Source organism: Camelina sativa, chromosome 6 (genome assembly GCF_000633955.1).
Source record: "Camelina sativa cultivar DH55 chromosome 6, Cs, whole genome shotgun sequence".
NCBI classification, from domain to species: domain Eukaryota; kingdom Viridiplantae; phylum Streptophyta; class Magnoliopsida; order Brassicales; family Brassicaceae; genus Camelina; species Camelina sativa.
In genome coordinates, this window is record NC_025690.1 from 19879486 (window position 1) to 19886898 (window position 7413).

The 7413-nt window shown below is 31.6% G+C and overlaps 1 pseudogene; it reads right to left on the reverse strand.

Moving 5' to 3' along the window:
• LOC104792449 lies at nucleotides 609-2242 on the reverse strand (annotated as a pseudogene).

A 7413-nucleotide genomic window follows, 5' to 3' on the forward strand; every position in this document is an offset into this window, starting at 1 on the left:
GACTGTTGAATAGATTGGATCCAATTCTTTTGCTCAGAGTTCCGTTTCCCCTTTGGAGTCTATCCTTCCGAGTGCAACAACAAGAACTGAGTAGCCAAAGCAAGTTACACAAAACAAAAGGCAAGTCCACCGCTTTTTCCTGTATTATGCAAATGACAACATCACAATCCATGATCATTTATATACCTAGTTGCAGGACTTTTTGAATAACATAGATGATGGTGTTACTTACATGTGCATGCAAAGCTTCAGGGCACAGTTGGAGACTACTTCTGGTTATAATAACTTAGCCTACATCTGTTGTGATGCTTTTGGTTTTTATTTTTTGGGCTTATCTTTGTTCTTTATGATGGTTGAGTCCAAAGTGCTTTGCATCTAGTTATCATCCACACTGAGAGATAATTACTCCTGGTTTATAATGTTTTGGCCTAAATCTGTGATGATGCTTCGGGTTTGGTTTATTCAATCTTAATCGAGAAAACAAAAAGGCAACAGAGGATTCTTTCACATGAGTCTTTAAGATAAAAAGCAGTTAATATTACATAGATTACTTGCATATACAAAGGATAAGTAAAGCTTGTATATAATCTTCTTGATTTTGGTATGCTCTAAAGCCATTGCTCACCATCGATAAAGGATATGTTGGTGAAAGGAGCTGCTTCCTTATCGGTGAGTTGCTTCCCATAGGGAACTCGTTCACTATGATTCGCTCCAGGTCCGTAGCACCGATGTTCTCCGTAATACACAGTCTTTTGTGTCTTGTGATCTCCCATGTCATTCCACCCATCAAGAGAAACGAATTTTGACATGTATGTCTTGGAGAAGACAACTCTCGCATATGGTCTCCACGCACGCCCAAGCCAAACTTTCGCGCTTCCTTTAATTTGACAATTCACAAAAACAAATCCGGTTCGGTCTCTTAACGTGTTCCTTCCGTTTGCCGTAATACACCCGATTGTATTCTCCTTTGCTACGGAATGAATTATGCAATCCTCAAAAGGAGGAAAGTATATGGTTTCGGATGGTTAATTACATGTCAAAATTCTATGTGAGAAACGTTAATAATGATATTGTTGTATCTTTTTTCTTACCTCATAAAGCGATCTTCCATTACCGAATATGAAGTCTATAGATCCTTCGATGAAACACTCTTTGAAGTAATGCCTTCCTTATTGGTCTAATAGTGTGTCTTGGTTCCCATAGAAGCCACATCCATAGAAGGCAACTTTGTCACCAACAATTTTTAGAGCCACCGCTTGTGCACCGACTGCTCCGGGGTTGGGTGCGGGAGACGTGTTCTTATACCATGCAAATGACAAAACGTTAAGGGTAGAGAAGTTTATTAGAAGCCATAAAACAGGGAAAAAAATCATTAGATACCAATAAAACAGAGAGAAAACTTTGTTAGATACATCAATTAAGTATAACTATCCACCAACGAAGTAAATAATTCATTAGAAACTATAAAACAGAGGAAACAATGTCTCAAAATTTTGTGTAAGAAAGAGAGAAAATCATTAGAAACAATAAAACAGAGGATTTTTTTAATTAGATACTCTATCAAATTTAAACTATCTACGAAGGATGATATATCTCTTTAAAACCATAAAACAGAACCAAGACCACTTTACTTATTTTACCAGTATCTTAAGTTCCAAGCAAAAAAATTTATCTGTTATTAAAATGAGACAACTTAACGAAAATTTCCATAGAAGTATGTAAATTATACTTCAAAATAATACAAGAAAATCAGAGAATCACTCTTACCTTGAAACTTATGGTTTTGGCCGTGAATTGATCTCCATAGAGAGCCACGGAGAAGCTTTCAGATGTTCCATGGGATGAAGAGGCTGTGTTGTTCCATTCAATAGATGTCCTTAAGAACCCCATACCTTGCATCACAAGGTTGTTCTTGTTCATAGGAACAAGAACTCTCTCCCTAACAAAAAATATATATATGACTAGACACCACATCTAAATATTATAAGGAAAAAAGAAGAAGATTAGAGTGAAAGACTAACCTATAGATGCCAAAATCAATGAGTATGAGGGTCTTGGTTACACTTGAGCCAATGCTTGCATCAATGGCATCTTGGATCTTTGTGAACCTTCCACAACCTTGAAGAGATACCTTGAACACCATAGTGTATCCTTTGATGGGAAACTTTGAGAACTTGTCACATTTAGGTGAATCCAATTGAATTGGAGAGATGATGGATAGAAAGAAAATGAGGAAAAGCATGATAGACATAGTGTATCAAGAAGATGAAATGTAGAGAAATTTTTGAAGAGTTCAAAAGCTTTTTTTTTAACTTGGGGAAGATGAAATGAGGAGAAAATTGTTAAGAGGAGAAAAGCTTCTTCCGTTTTTTATAAAACTTGGGGAAGATGATGATGATGATGATGTTGGTCAATTAGTATCCCAATTTTCATTTGATATTTCTTACTGTCATCACAACTAAAGATTCCCTAAATTTTCTTAATTTGTTTTAATTTTTAATTTTTCACCATTTCAACTTTGTATGCAATGTTTCTATATTCAGCAATTTATGTATAGGGTTTTGTAGTTCAGGCATTTAAGAAATTTGAGACTCATAAACCTCCTTATGAGTTGGTGTCATAGTTTTTTTGCACATGATGCTTTTAACGCTAGTTATCTAATTTTAGTGTCTATTTTCGTTTCTGTACACTAAACAGTAGCATACATTTTGATTCTGCACCGTTGAGAGTAATTGATATCATGTACAGAGAAATAATTCTTCCATGATTAATGTTGTATTTTACAAGCTAAGGTTAATGTGTAATTTGTTCTCAAACAAATAAAATAAATCTGATTTTTGTTTTGAGAAAAATTCATTGAAGACCTAAATTATTAACACACAATACAAAAATAGTATTTGTGTATGAAAGTTTAAAAATAGTTGGGGTTTCTTCAAAATTTTGGATTTTTGGTTTAATTGATATCATATACAGTGACATAATTCATCCTGATTAATGTTGTATTTTACAAGCTCAGGATCATTTTTAAAAGAAAAAAAATAGTGTGTATATATAATAATATTTTATGATCATCTTCCAAAAAAAAAAAAAAGATTGTGAAAGTTTAAGTGTAGTGTAGAGATAGAAAACCAAACCAAAATGGTTTGTTTGAAAGAAAAAAAGAATAAAAAATTGTTTATAAACCAAACCGAGCCTTGTTTAAATATAAACCGAACCAAATCAACCTCAAATATTAAAGCTTTTACTACAAGGATAGGAATACGCGGGAAATTTTTTAAGTCATTTAACGCTGCCGAGAGCATTGCTAAACCGGACGTCAATGATTTGGATTCGGTTTAGAACCGTTGTGGTTAACAAGAAAAAAATAAATAAAGGACGTTTTTTTTGTTTTTGTAATGAAGTTTAAAAAGATACATTTTCATCACATCTATGTAATGTAATCATGATTTGGACTTTTACATCGAGGGAAACTGTCAATGATCGTCCCTTACCCAAATAAAAGATTCCCTGATTTTTATTTTTCTTTAACCTCTTATGAAATATGAAATATTGCCATTTTGGTTTAGTATAACAGAATATTAAATGGTTTTGTAGTTTGTGCAATTAAGAATTCTTACAGGTCTATGAGGGTTGCTTTTACACTCATCTTCTGTTTTTCATTTATTGTTATGTAATAAACCAACTAAATAAAGGCACACATTTTATTTTCAAGTATTTTGCTTGTAAATAAACTTTGTTTGGGAAAATCTCACAAAAACTTAAATTCTCCGTACATATTTGTTTATGAAAAGTTCATAGGGTACGTAGAGATTTGTATAAAAGCGATATACAGTATGTGTATATTGGATAACCAAAGTATTTATCTGAAGATTGACTTTTTCACCAGTACAATAAAAAGTCAACCTTAATATTCGACTCATTTAATTAGGCTAACGAAAATCCCAAAAGATGAAACAAAAAACCATATTGTTAAAATCACCTTGAACCATCTTCACCATTGTATCAGTCTTCACCTTGAACCATCTTCACCATTGTATCTTGTTAAAATCAATCCATCACTTTCATATTGCATAAGCATTTGAACCATCTTCACCATTGTATCAGTCTAAAAAACCTGACCATGAAAGTTAAATTTTGAATTCAGTTTAAGTTTAATTTCATGTATGTCACTAGTCATTAACAATATCTACTACATACGTACGTAAGATTAAAAAGTAATATATTATTATTGTAATATATGTAAATCAAACGAAAATTCAATACTTTAGTAGTACAATTATACAGTCGTTATTTAAACCAAAAGAAAAAACTATCATTGAAACGGATTGTTCTTTGTGATCGATCATTAGTAACTTCTATAACAAACAACTACATTGAGTTGCCGTCAGTGTAAGAATTTTCACCGAAAATATCGGACGGAACTATTATATTACGTAAACTACTATATGGTTAAATCTTTATCACTAAGATATTGTAATATATTAATTCTGTAGCATCTATTATAACCTAGCAAGAATATTTCTAAGCCCACACTATCTTTGACTATAATTAACCCTTTCAATAAGCCATATTCAACTATTCCAACCAATCATATTTCACTATTATTACTGCTTAAAATGGCTGTTGATATGGGGTTGACATATCTCGTTGATCTGAATTAACCCCTTCATTTGGAGCATTCAAGTATATAATTTCATTATTGGACGCAATACAATTAATGTTCAATCTCGTGAGACATCCGAAATCGTGTTTGCTGATAAGAAGGTGAAAGCATAGAGAGTCTTGCTTAAAATCTTCTACTAATTCTTTGTTCTTTGTTGGCTTTTACTGAAATTTTCTTATAAATATAATGTGTGTAAGACTGTAAGTATGCAAAATTAAACCAAAAATTTACAATAGCGAGATAGATGTACGTATTATGGTAAGTATGCTGTTCCTTTTTTTCTTTTTCTAATGGGATGTGTAGTCAATTTTCATATATAGTTATAACAATTGGTCATATATCATATATGTGAACTCAATTTGTTTATGAACTACACGATATAAAGATAGTTTTTTTTTTCTGGTTTTAGATATAAAGATAGTTTGATGTATGATATTTCCGTATTTCGAGGTGAAGTTATTGATCATCCAAAGGGAATAAAAAAAAATGTCATACGAGATATATGGGAAACCAAGGACAATAAAGTATTTGTGCATGTTAGTTATTTTGGTTGTGGAAAGTGTGACGAAACATATTGATCTTTCTTGGTCATATGAACATGTTAGGGCTCTTCATTTGAGATTCTTAAATTTTTTGTTTTTTAATTATTGGTGGTTTGGCTTTGTTTGGTTTACTTAGGTGGGTGAAAGCACTCTTATGCATCAATGTATCACCATTTGTTTCTGATGTGAGCAGGAACATGATAGAAGTGTGTAAGAGATTCTTCTAGCTTCCGTACGAGGAGAGATCAAAATACATGTCATCAGACATGTCGGCTCCAGTACGATACGGCATGAGTTTCAACCAGATCAAAGACAATGTCTTTTGTTGGAGAGACTTCTTGAAACTCTACGCACATCCTCTCCCTGACTATCTTCCTTATTGGCAAATTTTTTTTGAATCACGCAAATTCGTATAAGATAAATGAAACTACCCTTTTTTAACGTTAATAACATTGAGTTGAATTAAATTGTGTTATAGACTTACGTCATATATATGTTTAAGAGAAATAAGAACAAAATATACAAGCCATGTCTTTCCTCTTCATGAATATGATTATGGCTTCAACAAATAGAAAATACGAGACTCAACATATATGACATTCTTCAGTTTATAGCTCTGTTACTTTAATAGTAGTATTTTGTTCCAAATAGGGATACACATCTTAATCAAATCGAACTGAAAAATGTTTTTAATCCAATTGAAGCTCCGAGATCAGTTTTAATATTATTTTTTTTTTCACATAGATTTTGATCTCACAGCACGTTACCAATAATATAATAATAGACATCATATTCTAGAATTAGGGAGGAATTTAATTTAAAAGGTGGTTTCGATCATCAAAACTCATCGGAAAGCAAATAACTAGCATTAGTGAAGAGTTTAATTTAAAGTAATGTGCATGAGAGTTGTTTCTCTCTTTTTTTTCTCTCCTTCTAACCAACTTCCTACAGAGTTGTGAACTCTCTTAATTATACCACACACATGCACCTAAACTTATGGTTAAATCCTAACCATTAGTTTTAGGCTTTAAATAGTTGATTCTTTATATATTTTCTAATTTAATCTACAAAAAATCACACAATCATAATAGCCTAAACAAGGATTCCAAAATTTTTATAAAACTATTTGACACAATTTTTTGAACCTCCGAGAATTAATTATATTTCAAAGGATGTACCAAACCAAAATATATCTATATACATGAAACTAAATTCACATCATATTTGTTTAATCACAGATATATTTATGTTAATTTTGTTTGAGTGTGAAGTAAATTTTTGTCTATGATGGAGATGTGAATTGGTGAAATGACTTTCCAAAGAAGTAGGTAAATTTCATAATGTTTTTTAATGAAGAGTCATGGAAACAAGATCTAATGATTAACATTTAGTAATTAATAAAAATAGTATATTTTAGTAATCAAGTGTAACTATATATATATATATATATTTCGATTCAAAAACATTTAAACAACTCTGAAAAGCTTCAAACCATTCAACTATTTGTTGCATTTCAATCATATATGGTATAAGTGTTAAATAACTAAAAACTTGCACAACAATTGCTTAAAACATATTTAAAATATGCAAAAAAGGGACTAATTTTTTGCTCTCTGTAATAAGATGAGGCAACTAAATCAAAATCTCCAATGAGCTAATAAGTATACTCAAAATAAGAATACAAAAACAAAGAATCATACTTTGAAGCTAATGATCTCAAATTTCCAATGAGCTAATAAGTATACTTTTTGCATGAAACCTACATTACTACAAGAGATAACAAGAAAAACATAGATTTGTATATATAGAATACCTTGACAATGATGAGGGTCTTGTACTTGCTTGAATCAGGGACAACGTTGACAGCTCCCTGGACATTGCTGAAGTTACCCGATCCCTTCAAGTCCACAACAAAAACTGAGCCAGAGATAGGTGTAGTTGCACAGATAGATGTAGAGATAAGAGAAATGATTATTATCATGAGGAGTTTAGAATTGATGAAACACAGAGAGAAGTTTAAGGTGAGAAACGAGAGAGATGGAAGGTAAGTGAAGTGCATTACTTCATTACCATTTACGTATGCTAATCCAAAAATTGCCTCTCAAACATAATTTGGAGCCTTGTGGTTTGTTTTGTATAATAATCCAAACAAAAACATTCTTCTTTGTAAGAAATGTGAACCTAACACGTAACAAAAAAAAAAAAAAA